This window comes from Piliocolobus tephrosceles, chromosome X (assembly GCF_002776525.5).
Source record: "Piliocolobus tephrosceles isolate RC106 chromosome X, ASM277652v3, whole genome shotgun sequence".
Classification (NCBI taxonomy): domain Eukaryota; kingdom Metazoa; phylum Chordata; class Mammalia; order Primates; family Cercopithecidae; genus Piliocolobus; species Piliocolobus tephrosceles.
This window is the reverse complement of record NC_045455.1, coordinates 43,142,988-43,159,060: the sequence shown is the minus strand read 5'-3', so window position 1 is coordinate 43,159,060 and position 16,073 is coordinate 43,142,988. Positions and strand designations below refer to the sequence as shown.

General features: G+C 40.1%; 1 protein-coding gene across 4 annotated transcripts in view; it reads left to right on the top strand.

Annotated features, from left to right (window-relative positions):
• The window catches only part of PIBF1 (progesterone immunomodulatory binding factor 1), a 267,479-nt gene that overhangs the window by 2,999 nt on the left and 248,407 nt on the right, over window positions 1–16,073 (top strand). The gene's annotated exons all lie outside the window — the stretch shown is intronic.

The window sequence follows — 16,073 nt, the reverse complement described above, 5'->3', positions numbered from 1 at the left end:
AATAATTTGAATATTGAAATATGGAATGATTTAAAGGTAGATATGGATGAATTACTTTTGTAGACTCAGTTTTAAAAATCTAGCACATATGAGGTTTATTTTCTCTTTTTTTTTTTTTTTCTTTTGAGACAGTCTTGCTCCGTTGCCCAGGCTGGAGTGCAGTGGTGCGGTCTTGGCTCATTGCAACCTCTGCCTCTTGGGTTCAAGCAATTCTCCTGCCTCAGCCTCCCACATAGCTGGGATTACAGGTGCTCACCACCACGCCTGGCTAATTTTTGGTGTGTTTTTAGTAGGGATGGAGTTTCACCATGTTGGCCAGGCTGGTCTGGAACTCCTGACCTCAGGTGATCCACCCATCTTGGCCTCCAAAAGTGGAAGTATATTTCCTTAGATGTATTTTCTCACCATGTTGTTTGCCACTTCATTTAGCACTAATTGATACGACTGATTTGATAGGGAGAATCAAAATTACAATTTTTTTTTTTTTCTGAGATGGAGTCTGACTCTGTTGCCCAGGTTGGAGTGTAGTGGTGTGACCTCAGCTCACTGCAACCTCCTCCTCCCAGATTCAAGTGATTCTCCTGCCTCAGCCTCCCAAGTAGCTGGGATTACAGGCGCCTGCCACCACGCTTGGCTGATTTTTGTATTATTAATAGAGACACGGTTTTTTGCCATGTTGGCCAGACTGATCTCAAACTCCTGGCTTTACGTGATCCGCCTCCCTCTGCCTTCCAAAGTGCTGGGATTACAGGCATGAGCCACCGCACCTGACCAGCCAAAATTATAATTATCTTTGTTCTGGAAATTTGGTTTCTTTGGTACCTTTCTTTTGCTACATACTGTTTCTGTCTATAAAATAGTTACTTTGTCATAATAAGATGCATAAATTAAGGTTCCATAATCATTAGCAAACGATGTTTGCCATACAGATTAAAGATGTTCTAGTCATTGTTTTTTGTCATTGTGTGGTTATCTACGGTTATAGGATTTGATGTAAGACTTATGAAGTTGTCACTAGCTATGAGAACTTTACAGCGATTTCAGAAAGACCGAAGAGTTCTTTCCCACTGTCACTGAGAACATCTTTTCTTTCCCATGGTAAACCCATCATCTTTCCTCTTGGTCCAGCTCTTTCTACCTGCACATTTTATTGTTTCACTTAGACTATCTCACTTGATAAGTCTGTCTCCTATTTTAGTTCTTGCCTTTGTATACCAGCTTACTTCAGTATCCTGCCACTGAAAAATTTCTTGCCCATGCCTCTCAAAGTTACCCAAAGCCTCAATCTTGATGAAGTAAAGGACCAGTTTAGGTAAACTTTTAAAAAATACACGAATGGCTAACATTTATTGAGTGCTTATGCTGTGCCAGACATTGTTCTGAGAACCTTTACGTGTTGCCTCATTTAAGCCTCATAGCAACCCTGTGAAACATAGGTACTTTTAGGGGAGGAGGCTTTCCCTGAACCATTAGATTAAATGAATCATACAGTAAGTTAGATAGTACCGGTTACTTAGTGTCTTAGTCCATTTGGTCAGCTATAACAAAATACCATAGACTGGGTAGCCTATAAGCAACAAAAATTTATTTTGCACAGATCTGGAAGCAAGACAGTCCAAGATAAGGGTGCTCGTATGGTGAGGTTCTGATGGGGGCCCTCTCCCAGGTTGCATACTTCTTGCTGTGTCCTCCTATGGCACAAGGGTAAGCTAGCTCTCTGGGATCACTTTTATAAGGGCACTAATCCCAACAATAAGGGTTCTACCCTTATAACCTAACCATCCCAAAGGCCCCCCACTTCCTGCTACTCACAGTGATGATTAGGTTTCAATATACGAATTTTGAGGGGACACAGAAAATAAGCCCACAGTAAGTATTAGCCGTTGTTGTTATCAACTAACATAGTATCCTTATCTGTTTCATCCCTTTCATTTTCTGTGCCTTTTACGGCCATCAGACTGAATTTGTTTGTTTGTTATTTGTCTGTGAATAGACTATGAGGTCTGTGAGGACAGGGATGTTTTTGTATTCACGGTTGTATTTCCAGCACTTAGAACAGCGCCTGACACAAAGTAAGTGCCCAGCTATTTCTTAAATGAATGACTGAACCCCATTTTGCTCTGATAAAACAAAACCACTAGGTGGTTAATAGCATACCCAAGGCCATTCAGATGAAAATGATAGAGCCAGATAGGATTCAAACCTAAGAGGTCTAAAGCCTATACTCTACACAAGTGAAGCTCCAAACACTTTCTTTTAGGTACCGTATACAGTCACCTCCCTAGTCTCGGTCACTTGGTAATTTATCCATGCATCCAGTGGTTTCCCATCTGTATTCCCTTACTCTTTTTGCGTTTCACGTGAACTCCATCTACCGTCACCTCTCCAGATCTTTCCTGCAACTCATTGAATCAACCTGAGGTTATCTCCCACTCATTAATTCACCCACTCAGTCAGCAAATATTTTATTAAGTGCCGCCTATATACCATATCCAGACTTACATTTTATTCGGCCACCTCTTTTATTATTTGTCTTCAGCTTGCATTATGCTTGGTTGCCAACGGCTTTGCTTCTTTTTAGGTGTAAGCTTTATATTATAGAAATGTTGGCTGATTCATGACAGGCTCTCTAGTGTAACAAATCCAAATTACAGTTCTAGGTGCACACAGTTTGGGTTTTGAATTCCAGCCTTACTAAATTCCTTGTTTGTTCCCTGAGTTCCTATAAAATGATAATAGTATTTATTCCATGAAATTATTGGGAGGATTTATCAATGTATGTAAGCTCATAGATGCCTGGTGTATACTAATAATATATTTACTATTTACATATTATTTTATTTGTAGCTGTACTTACTCAGCACAATATTATTATTTTTCTATTTCCATGGTGCTTAATGTAGTTTTGTTGTGGTTTTCTAGTTTGACTGAAAATGAGGAAGATTAAATTAGTCATTTTCCTGAGTTTGACACATAATCATCATTGATCCCTGAAAGGCCACCGTTTATCTAATGTATTTATTCTTTTTATTCCTATAGCTCATTCCCTTCTTCCATTTCTTAATGCAAACATTTTAATGTTTTGTTTACGTGTATTATTGAGAATGTGTATCTTTTATTTTAACTTTACAGAAATGTAAATTATATGCTTTGTTTTAGTTCTCATCTCTTTTTCTACTCAGTACTGTTTTTGAAATTATCTGTTACTTTGTGTACATCTAGTCCTTTGCTTTCAACTCTTATATAATTATTTGTGTGCATCTACCAGTCTATCTACTACATTGCTAGGCATCCAGATTGCCTCCAGCTCTTTGCCAGCACATGCAGCATTAGACATTTCTTTTCTGGACCTCTGTGAGCATGTCTTTGACATATATAAACGTCTGCTTCATTTAAGTGTACTGCCAGGTTCTCTCCAAAATAGCTGTCCTGCTGTATATTAGTGGAGTTTTTTCTCTATCAAATGAATACTCAGGATTTTCTGCTCGAAGACCCCTTAGGAATAAGATGTTTGCTCTGAAATGTATGAAGACATACCTATCGTAGAGTTAGCTTTCCACAATTTATGGAACCTAAAGCACCTCTATTGTAAGATTCATCACTACATGCATTGCTAAGGTTAAAAACTGCCAGTTGAATTATAAAGTGCCTTAGATTGTAAAATGCATTCCAATTTTAGAGCTGTTACAATGTGAGAAAGTGTAGGTCTAGAGTTGATGAAAGAATATTTTTAAAATATTAAAGAATATGTATATGTGCATTAATGTGTGTGTGTGTATATATGTGTGTGTACATATATGTGTATAGATACATGTGTGTGTATGTGTATATGTACGTGTATATATATGTGTATATATATACACATATATATGTGTGTATATATACACATACGTGTGTGTGTGTGTGTTTATATATATATATATTACATGCCCTGGGAATACCACCTTAGGCAAACAGCACTACACACATTACATATATATTTTTCACTTATTTATGTATAAATGAGTATGTGACATATTTCTTTTTATGTTTTAAAATAACACCTTTATTCGTATGTGTTATTATATGTTTAGTTATGTCTTGTCTTTTGTCTGTATGTGTGAAGCACTCCAGATGAACAGAAAGTGCTACACTGTTTCTTGTGAGCCTTGATTCTAAAGCTAGTACACTCCTCTGAATTTTGTCTCTCTGGTCGATTGTGAGGACTCAGAAGTATATTGGACTCCTGGTGTTAGACCTATTTGTTTTTTGGTGTTTCAGTGAGGTCCAGCTCTAGAAGAAAGCAAAGAAAGTTCATGGGATATTTTGAAGTGAACAGGGTCCCCAAAATCCTAATGGATCTGGTAACACCATGTGGTCTTTGGTTCAAATCTGTCTGGTTGCATCCTCTCTGAATTTTTTTTCTTTTTTCTTTTTATTTATTTTTTTTATTATACTTAAAGTTCTAGGGTATATGTGCATAACGTGCAGGTTTGTTACATATGTATACTTGTGTCATGTTGGTGTGCTGCACCCATCAACTCGTCAGCACCCATCAATTCGTCATTTATATCAGGTATAACTCCCAATGCAATCCCTCCCCCCTCCCCACTCCCCACGATAGGCCCCGATGTGTGATGTTCCCCTTCCCGAGTCCAAGTGATGTCATTGTTCAGTTACCACCTATGAGTGAGAACATGTGGTGTTTGGTTTTCTGTTCTTGTGATAGTTTGCTAAGAATGATGGTTTCCAGCTGCATCCATGTTCCTACAAAGGACGCAAACTCATCCTTTTTTATGGCTGCATAGTATTCCATGGTGTATATGTGCCACATTTTCTTAATCCAGTCTGTCACAGATGGACATTTGGGTTGATTCCAAGACTTTGCTATCGTGAATAGTGCCGCAATAAATATACGTGTGCATGTGTCTTTATAGCAGCATGATTTATAATCCTTTGGGTATATACCCAGTAGTGGGATGGCTGGGTCATATGGTACATCTAGTTCTAGATCCTTGAGGAATTGCCATACTGTTTTCCATAATGGTTGAACTAGTTTACAATCCCACCAACAGTGTAAAAGTGTTCCTATTTCTCCACATCCTCTCCAGCACCTGTTGTTTCCTGACTTTTTAATGATTGCCATTCTAACTGGTGTGAGATGGTATCTCATTGTGGTTTTGATTTGCATTTCTCTGATGGCGAGTGATGATGAACATTTTTTCATGTGTCTGTTGGCTGTATGTCTTCTTTTGAGAAATGTCTGTTCATATCCTTTGTCCACTTTTTGATGGGGTTGTTTTTTTTATTCTTGTAAATTTGTTTGAGTTCTTTGTAGATTCTGGATATTAGCCCTTTGTCAGATGAGTAGATTGCAAAAATTTTCTCCCATTCTGTAGGTTGCCTGTTCACTCTGATGGTAGTTTCTTTTGCTGTGCAGAAGCTCTTTCGTTTAATTAGTCAATTTTGGCTTTTGTTGCCGTTGCTTTTGGTGTTTTAGACATGAAGTCCTTGCCCATGCCTATGTCCTGAATGGTACTACCTAGGTTTTCTTCTAGGGTTTTTATGGTATTAGGTCTACCATTTAAGTCTCTAATCCATCTTGAATTAATTTTCATATAAGGAGTAAGGAAAGAATCCAGTTTCAGCTTTCTACTTATGGCTAGCCAATTTTCCCGGCACCATTTATTAAATAGGGAATCGTTTCCCCATTTCTTGTTTTTATCAGGTTTGTCAAAGATCACATGGCTGTAGATGTGTGGTATTATTTCTGAGGACTCTGTTCTGTTCCATTGGTCTATATCTCTGTTTTGGTACCAGCACCATGCTGTTTTGGTTACTGTAGCCTTGTAGTATAGTTTGAAGTCAGGTAGCGTGATGCCTCCAGCTTTGTTCTTTTGACTTAGGATTGTCTTGGCAATGCGGGCTCTTTTTTGCTTCCATATGAACTTTAAAGCAGTTTTTTCCAATTCTGTGAAGGAACTCATTGGTAGCTTGATGGGGGTGGCATTGAATCTGTAAATAACCCTAGGCAGTATGGCCATTTTCACGATATTGATTCTTCCTATCCATGAGCATGGTATGTTCTTCCATTTGTTAGTCCTCTTTTATTTCATTGAGCAGTGGTTTGTTGTTCTCCTTGAAGAGGTCCTTTACGTCCCTTGTAAGTTGGATTCCTAGGTATTTTATTCTCTTTGAAGCAATTGTGAATGGAAGTTCATTCATGATTTGGCTGTTTGTCTGTTACTGGGTATAAGAATGCTTGTGATTTTTGCACATTACTTTTGTGTCCTGAGACTTTGCTGAAGTTGCTTATCAGCTTAAGGAGATTTTGGACTGAGACGATGGGGTTTACTAAATATACAATCATGTCCTCTGCAAACAGGGACAATTTGGCTTCTTCTTTTCCTAACTGGATACCCTTGATTTCTTTCGCTTGCCTGATGGCCCTAGCCAGAACTTCCAACACTATGTTGAATAGGAGTGGTGAGAGAGGGCATCCCTGTCTTGTGCCAGTTTTCAAAGGGAACTTTTCCAGTTTTTGCCCATTCAGTATGATATTAGCTGTGGGTTTGTCATAAATAGCTCTTATTATTTTGAGGTACGTTCCATCAATACCGAATTTATTGAGCGTTTTTAGCATGAAGGGCTGTTGAATTTTGTCAAAAGCCTTTTCTGCATCTATTGAGATAATCATGTGGTTTTTGTCTTTGGTTCTGTTTGTATGCTGGATTACATTTATTGATTTGCGAATATTGAACCAGCCTTGCATCCCAGGGATGAAGCCCGCTTGATCATGGTGGATAAGCTTTTTGATGTGCTGCTGAATCCGGTTTGCCAGTATTTTATTGAGAATTTTTGCATCGATGTTCATCAGGGATATTGGTCTAAAATTGTCTTTTTTTTGTTGTGTCTCTGTCAGGCTTTGGTATCAGGATGATGTTGGCCTCATAAAATGAGTTAGGGAGGATTCCCTCTTTTTCAATTGATTGAAATAGTTTCAGAAGGAATGGTACCAGCTCCTCCTTGTACCTCTGGTAGAATTCAGCTGTGAATCCATCTGGTCCTGGACTTTTTTTGGTTGGTAGGCTATTAATTATTGCCTCAATTTCAGAGCCTACTATTGGTCTATTCAGGGATTCAACTTCTTCCTAGTTTAGTCTTGGGAGGATGTATGTGTCCAGGAAATTACCCATTTCTTCTAGATTTTCTAGTTGATTTGCGTAGAGGTGTTTATAGTATTCTCTGATGGTAGTTTGTATTTCTGTGGGGTCCATGGTGATATCCCCTTTATCACTTTTTATTGCGTCTATTTGATTCTTCTCTCTTTTTTTCTTTATTAGTCTTGCTAGCAGTCTGTCAATTTTGTTGATTTTTTCAAAAAACCAACTCCTGGATTCATTGATTTTTTGGAGGGTTTTTTGTGTCTCTATCTCCTTCAGTTCTGCTCTGATCTTAGTTATTTCTTGCCTTCTGCTAGCTTTTGAATGTGTTTGCTCTTGCTTCTCCAGTTCTTTTAATTGTGATGTTAGGGTGTCAATTTTAGATCTTTCCAGCTTTCTCTTGTGGGCATTTAGTGCTATAAATTTCCCTCTACACACTGCTTTAAATGTGTCCCAGAGATTCTGGTATGTTGTATCATTGTTCTCATTGGTTTCAAAGAACATCTTTATTTCTGCTTTCATTTCGTTATGTACCCGGTAGTCATTCAGGAGCAGGTTGTTCAGTTTCCATGTAGTTGAGCAGTTTTGATTGAGTTTCTTAGTCCTGAGTTCTAGTTTGATTGCACTGTGGTCTGAGAGACAGTTTGTTATAATTTCTGTTCTTTTACATTTGCTAAGGAGTGCTTTACTTCCAATTATGTGGTCAATTTTGGAATAAGTGCGATGTGCTGAGAAGAATGTATATTCTGTTGATTTGGGGTGGAGAGTTCTATAGATGTCTATTAGGTCCACTTGGTGCAGAGATGAGTTCAATTCCTGGATATCCTTGTTAACTTTCTGTGTCGTTGATCTGTCTAATGTTGACAGTGGAGTGTTGAAGTCTCCCATTATTATTGTATGGGAGTCTAAGTCTCTTTGTAAGTCTCTAAGGACTTGCTTTATGATTTTGGGTGCTCCTGTATTGGGTGCATATATATTTAGGATAGTTAGCTCTTCCTGTTGAATTGATCCCTTTACCATTATGTAATGGCCTTCTTTGTCTCTTTTGATCTTTGATGGTTTAAAGTCTATTTTATCAGATACTAGGATTGCAACCCCTGCTTTTTTTTGTTCTCCATTTGCTTGGTAGATCTTCCTCCATCTCTTTATTTTGAGCCTATGTATGTCTCTGCATGTGAGATGGGTCTCCTGAATACAGCAGACTGATGGGTCTTGACTCTTTATCCAGTTTGCCAGTCTGTGTCTTTTAATTGGAGCATTTAGTCCATTAACATTTAAGGTTAATATTGATATGTGTGAACTTGATCCTGCCATTATGATATTAACTGATTATTTTGCTCATTAGTTGATGCAGTTTCTTCCTAGCCTCGATGGTCTTTATATTTTGGCATGTTTTTGCAATGGCTGGTACCGGTTGTTCCTTTCCAAGTTTAGGGCTTCCTTCAGGGTCTCTTGTAAGGCAGGCCTGGTGGTGACAAAATCTCTAAGCATTTGCTTATCTGTAAAGGATTTTATTTCTCCTTCACTTATGAAACTTAGTTTGGCTGGATATGAAATTCTGGGTTGAAAATTCTTTTCTTTAAGAATGTTGAATATTGGCCCCCACTCTCTTCTGGCTTGTAGAGTTTCTGCCGAGAGATCTGCTGTCAGTCTGATGGGCTTCATTTTGTGGGTAACCCGACCTTTCTCTCTGGCTGCCCTTAAGATTTTTTCCTTCATTTCAACTTTGGTGAATCTGGCAATTATGTGTCTTGGAGTTGCTCTTCTCGAGGAGTATCTTTGTGGCGTTCTCTGTATTTCCTGAATTTGAATGTTGGCCTGCCCTACTAGGTTGGGAAAGTTCTCCTGGATGATATCCTGAAGAGTGTTTTCCAACTTGGTTCCATTTTCCCCCTCACTTTCAGGCACCCCAATCAGATGTAGATTTGGTCTTTTTACATAATCCCATACTTCTTGCAGGCTTTGTTCATTTCTTTTTCTTCTTTTTTCTTTTGGTTTCTCTTCTTGCTTCGTTTCATTCATTTGATCCTCAATCGCTGATACTCTTTCTTCCAGGTGATCGAGTCGGTTACTGAAGCTTGTGGATTTGTCATTTATTTCTCATGTCATGGTTTTCATCTCTGTCATTTTATTTATGACCTTCTCTGCATTAGTTATTCTAGCTATCAATTCTTCCACTCTTTTTTCAAGATTTTTGGTTTCTTTGCGCTGGGTACGTAATTCCTCTTTTAGCTCTGAGAAGTCTGATGGACTGAAGCCTTCTTCTCTCATCTCGTCAAAGTCATTCTCTGACCAGCTTTGATCTGTTGCTGGCGATGAGCTGTGCTCCTTTGCAGGGGGAGATGTGCTCTTATTTTTTGAATTTCCAGCTTTTCTGCCCTGCTTCTTCCCCATCTTTGTGGTTTTATCTGCCTCTGGTCTTTGATGATGGTGACGTACTGGGACACACAACACCTGGAAATTGGTATAGGTGTTCTTCCTGTTTGATAGTTTTCCTTCTAATAGTCAGGACCCTCAGATGTAGGTCTGTTGGAGATTGCTTGAGGTCCACTGCAGACGCTGTTTGCCTGGGTATCAGCAGCAGAGGTTGCAGAAGATACAATATTGCTGAACAGCGAGTGTACCTGTCTGATTCTTACTTTGGAAGCTTCCTCTCAGGGGTGTACTCCACCCTGTGAGGTGTGGGGTGTCATACTGCCCCTAGTGGGGGATGTCTCCCAGTTAGGCTACTCAGGGGTCAGGGACCCACTTGAGCAGGCAGCCTGCCCCTTCTCAGATCTCAACCTCCGTGTTGGGAGATCCACTGCTCTCTGCAAAGCTGTCAGACAGAGTCATTCGCGTCTGCACAGGCCTCTGCTACTTCCCCTGTTGTTTTTTAGCTGTGCCCTGTCCCCAGAGGTGGATTCTACAGAGACAGGCAGGTTTCCTTGAGCTGCTGTGAGCTCTGTCCCCAGACGTGGAGTCTACAGAGACAGGCAGGTTTCCTTGAGGTGCTGTGAGCTCCACCCAGGTCGAGCTTCCCAGCAGCTTTGTTTACCTACTTAAGCCTCAGCAATGGTGGGCGCCCCTCCCCCAGCCTCGCTGCTGCCTTGCGGTAAGATCGCAGACTGCTGTGCTAGCAATGAGGGAGGCTCCGTGGCCGTGGGACCCTCCCGGCCAGGTGTGGGTATAATCTCCTGGTGTGCCTGTTTGCTTAAAGCGCAGTATTGGGGTGGGAATTACCCGATTTTCCAGGTGTTGTGTGTCTCAGTTCCCCTGGCTAGGAAAAGGGATTTTCTTCCCCCTTGCACTTCCCAGGTGAGGCGATGCCTCGCCCTGCTTCAGCTCTCGCTGGTTGGGCTGTAGCAGCTTACCACCACTGATTGTCTGGCACTCCCCAGTGAGATGACCCCAGTACCTCAGTTGAAAATGCAGAAATCACCGGTCTTCTGTGTCACTCGTGCTGGGAGTTGGAGACTGGAGCTGTTCCTATTCGTCCATCTTGCTCTGCCCCCCTCTTTGAATTTTTAAGCAAAGAAGAAAGGGGCTCAATTTGGTAGTGCCGCCATATACTTTTTTCTTTTAATTTTTTTTTTTTTTTTGAGACAGAGTCTCACTCTGTCACCCAGGCTGGAGTGCAGTGACATGATAGCAACTCACTACAACCTTCTCCTGTGTTCAAGCGATTCTTGTGCCTCAGCCTCCCGAGTGACTCGTACTGCAGGCCCGTATCACCACGCCCAGCTAATTTTTTTATTTTTGGTAGAGATGTGGGTTTCACTATGTTGGCCAGGCTGGTCTTGAACTCCTGGCCTCAAGCGATCCACCCACTTCGGCTTCCCAAAGTGCAGGTGTGAAGCCACCGCACCCAGCCATGCCATACACTTTTTAGCCTGGGCAGGAAACCTAAAGCCTAGGTCTTGAAAGTATGGTATTTTTAGTTGGTCATTCATTCACCAAAGCTTATTGAGCATCATTTGCTAACGTTATGAAAAATACATTTTCCTCACTAGACTATAACTCCATGATAATGCTTGGAAGTCACAGGAAAGGTAGATTTCTGCCCAACGTAAGCCTGTTACTGCTATTAACATTGAAATCGCCTGATCTTAAGTTTCTGAACTTCCTGTCATTGGAAGCATTTAAGTAGTCCTGAATAGTCAACTGTTAATAAATAATATAGGTATTTCTATTTTGGAAAGAGATTGAACCAACTGCCCAGGGCTTCAGGGATTAAGTTCAGCAGTTAATGCCAGAGACTTGGAAAATGGTGGTTGCTGGAAACAGAAACCTAGAAACCACGGCTTAAGCAAGAGAAGGATTTTGTTTCTTTGGTATAACAAAAATCCAAAAATAGGTAATTTAGTAGACCTCATATGATTACTCCCTGATTGCATTAGGAACCCAGGCTCCTTTCAACCTCAGCTATTTTTAACATGTGCTTTTCACCTGAAATCATAAGATAGCTCATCTGCCTCCAATAGTGTGTACATGTAACAGACAATAATAAGGAGAAGAGTAGTGGAAAAGGGGGCATATGCCAAATGAGTCAATCCTCTTTAAAGAGTTCTTCCAGAAGTTCAAGCCAGTGGCCTCAGTTGACTAATATTAAATAGCATGACCACCCCTTCCTACACAGGATGGGAAGCTAACTGGGCATGTTATTACTAATAAAAACCAGAGTGTATTAGAAAGAAGGGAAGGTTTGATGTTGGGAGGCAAGTAAGTTTTTTCTTCCACCCATCAAAATCTTTTTAGTTAGAAAATATTTGAATCTAATGTGTCCCACCGCATTATGGCAGCAATACAAATGTTTATGGATACATGGCTTTATGTACTAGGAATAGTCTTGGCCATATTCATTTGATTTCTCCATGTCTAAAAACAGAACAAGCAGGTCCACGAAAACTTTAAAATCACTTCCCACTCAGCTACTTGTTAACTGAAAGAATGTAAAAAAGCTACTCAGAAGAGTAGCTAATCGGGCCAAACTTCCTGATACTAGAGAATTGTTAGCTTTACACTTTTATTTCCATCTATTGCTGCCTAGATTTCCTTCCTTATTGTACTTCTTTATTCCTTTCCTCTTCTCTGTTCTTGCCTTTCAAATTTTTAGACAGGGTCTCACTGTGTTACCCAGGCTGGAGTGTGGTGGCATGATCACAGCTAACTGCAGCCTCAAATTCCTGGGCTAAAGCAATTCTCTCATCTCAGTCTTGAGCAGCTGAGACTACAGGCGTGCACCTCCACACTCAGCTAATTTTTTTAATTTTTTGTGGAAATAAGGTCTCACTATGTTGCCCAGGCTAGTCTCAAATTCCTGGCTTCAAGCAGTCCTCCCACCTTGGCCCCCTAAAAGTGCTGGGTTTACAGCTTGAGCCACAGAATTGAGTTCTTTCAATTTTTTTAAATGCCCGAAACTCTTTTTGTTTATCTCTCATTAGAGATCTGTGGGTTCCTTATTACCTGGGAAATGGATCCCTTTCCCAGCTTGTCCCTGAGGTATGGGAGTTGATTTAGAAGTTAATTGAAATTGTAAAAGTTGAAACTCTAAAAAAAAATGTGTGTGTGTGTGTGTGTTTTTCCTTGTGATACAGGTTGTTTCTTATCTGAAATGCTTGGGACCAGAAGTATTTCAGATTTTTGAATTTTTTTTTAATGTGGCAATATTTGTGTTACACTAGTTGAGCATCCCAGATCTGAAAATCTGAAATCCAAAATGGCCCACTGAGCATTTCCTTTGAGTGTCATAGTGACGCTCAAAAAGTTTCAGACTTTGGAGCATTTTGAATTTCAGATTTTAGGGTTTGGGATGCTCAACATATAGCAGTATCCTTGATTTGGGAAATAGTAATTATGAAGAATGTATTTATTTTATATTTTATTTTGATTTAAGTTATTTATTGAGATGTTGCTGGATGTATGCCAATGAATATGACAGAGGTCCTCTTTTTTATGGCTAAGACAGAAAATATTTTACGCTTTATAGGCTACGTGTGCTCCATCAGATTTTCCTCATAGGCTGGATTTAGCCTATCACCATTTTTTAACTCTTGCTTTAGACTATAGTCAGAAAAGCTATTGGCAAATTTTAGCGGTTAGAGTTACATGTCCTGATTTCTGTATTCAAAATGGCACTAAAATAATAGACTAAGGACAGACAAGACAGAAGCAGTAGAGTTATTAGGTTGTTGCCTAATGTTAGATTCCTAAGTTTTTGGCTTATTTAACTGGGGCCATATATAAGAATGGAAGGCTGGGAGAAAACTGATCTGGGAGGGAAAATACATTAATAAGTTCAGTTTTGAAGATGTTAACTTATAGATTCCTAAATGTAATTGTCAGTTAGAGTTTAGGAGGCATCCATCACACACACACACACACACAGATAGGAGTCTATCACACACACACACACTCTTAGATAGATAGATAGGTAGGTAGGTAGGTAGGTAGGTAGGTAGATAGATAGATAGATAGATAGATAGATAGGTAGGTAGATAGATAGATAGATAGATAGATAGGTAGGTAGGTAGGTAGATAGATAGATAGATAGATAGATAGATAGATAGATAGATAGTAAGTAGGTAGATAGATAGATAGATAGATAGATAGATAGATAGATAGATAGAAATATACATTAGCATATAGGTGACATCTCAAGCCATGGGATTGTATGATATTTCCTAGGGAGAACAGAGGGCTATAAAGTAAGTCAAAGGGGTAGTCCAACATTCAGAAATGATGTAGCAGAAGAGAAACCAGCTGAGGAGCCTAGAAAGCTGAAGAGTATTTAGTGAGTTAATAAAATTAGAGAAGAGTATCATGGAAGCTAAAAGAGAGTGCAAGCCATGCTGTCAAATAAGATAAATATGTAGAAAAAAACAATGGACAGGGCATTATGGATTCTAACAAGAGTAGTTTCACTGGAATAGTATGGGGTAAAAACTATATTGCAGTTTTGCTCTGAAGACCAGCAGAGAAATGGTGCTGTAGCAAAGACAATGATGTGATCAAGGGAGCATTTGCTTGATGATAGAATGATTTGGTAGAGAAGAGGGACTTGACAATGCAAGAGGAGGGGTTCACTTGCATATATTATGGGTTGGCTGTGAAATTCATCTATTTTTGTTTGTTTGTTCATTTGTTTTAGACGGAGTCTCGCTCTGTTGCCCAGGCTGGAGTGCAGTGGCATGATCTCGGCTCACTGCAAGCTCCACCGCCTGGGTTCAAGCGATTCTCCTGCCTCAGCCTCCTGAGTAGCTAGGACTCCACCTCGCACGGCTAATTTTTTGTATTTTTAGTAGAGACAGGGTTTTACCATGTTAGCCAGGATGGTCTCGGTCTCCTGACCTCATGATCCGTCCACCTCAGCCTCCCAAAGTGGTGAGATTGCAGATGTGAACCACCGCACCTGGCCCAAAAACAGGAATTGTCTTGGTTGAAGCAAAGGGAATAAGGAATTTTCTAAATAGACTAAGAGCAAAATCCAAGTGCTTGAGAAAGCACAGCGTACTTGAGGGATGGCAAGCACTTATTTGGGCTGAAATGGAGTTTCCTTTTAAGCTAGTGACAAAAGTGGTTGACTAGATCAAGAAATACCACAGTATTATGCCACAGTGTTTAGAATTTATTCTGAAGACAGGATCCTCTGAAGAATTTAAAACTAGGAAAATAATTTGTTTTTTTGAAACGGAGTCTTGCTCTGTCACCCAGGCTAGAGTGCAGTGGTGCCATCTTGGCTCACCGCAACCTCCATCTCCCAGCTTCAAGTGATTCTCCTGCCTCAGTCTCCTGAGTAGATGGAGCTACAGGGGCCCACCACCATGCCCAGCTAATTTTTGTGTTTTTTTTAGTAGAGATGGAGTTTCACCATGCTGGCCAGGCTGATCTTGAACTCCTGACCTCAAGTGATCCGCCCACCTTGGCCTCCCAAAGTGCTGGGATTACAGGCCTGAGCCACCGCACCCAGCGGAAAATAAATTTTTGAGCATTTTTAAAACATAAGATAAAGGAATATAGATTTGGAGATTGACAAAACTGGTGGCAGGAGGCCGGGTGCGGTGGCTCATGCCTGTAATCCCAGCACTTTGGGAGGGTAAGGTGGACTGATCACTTGAGGTCAGGAGTTGGAGCTTGGCCAACATGGCAAAATCCCTTCTCTACTAAAAATACAAACATTAACTGGGTGTGGTGGGGCCTGGCTGTAATCCTGGCTACTGGGGAGGCTACAGCAGGAGAATCACTCGAGCCTGGCAGGAGGAGGTGGCAGTGAGCCAAAGTTGTGCCACTGCACTCTAGCCTGGGTGACAGAGTGAGACCCCATCTTAAAAAACAAACACAAAAACTGAAGGCAGGAAAACCAATGAAGAAACTTTCACAATAGTCCAGGTGAGAGATGATAAGGGTCTAACTGAAGACTTTTCAGTAGGTATTAAAGAGGATGATACTGTTTTGACAGCTATTCTTGAAGTAAACTCAACAACAAAATACTGATTTCTGATCAGAATCAGGAGTTAGGGAGAACTAAGGTATCAAACACGAGTCAGGTTTTTTTGTGCTTTTTTTGTTGTTGTTGCTTTAGAGGCCAGAGATACGGGGAATACAGGATTAGGTGAGGTTGATTATTCCTTTTGTTTTGGATGTTTATAATATCACCTTTGTAATGATCCATTGAAGATGTGTAGTGGTCAGGTATGTAGATCTGGAATATAAATTCAGTGCCTGACTTGGAAATAATTGCTTGAGCAAGGCACCAACATGAAATCCCAGTGGTCAGTGAGCTTCTCAGTGAGAATGAATTAAGAGAGAGGAAAAAAGAACTCTTAATGACAGCTTGACCAAAAAAAAAAATTTATGAGGCAGCAGTTTCAAACTATAGCATAACAGCCTTTGTGGATACAACCATTTCAAAAAAATCTCAATCCTATTTTGTGTTCTGTTATTGTTGTTTTG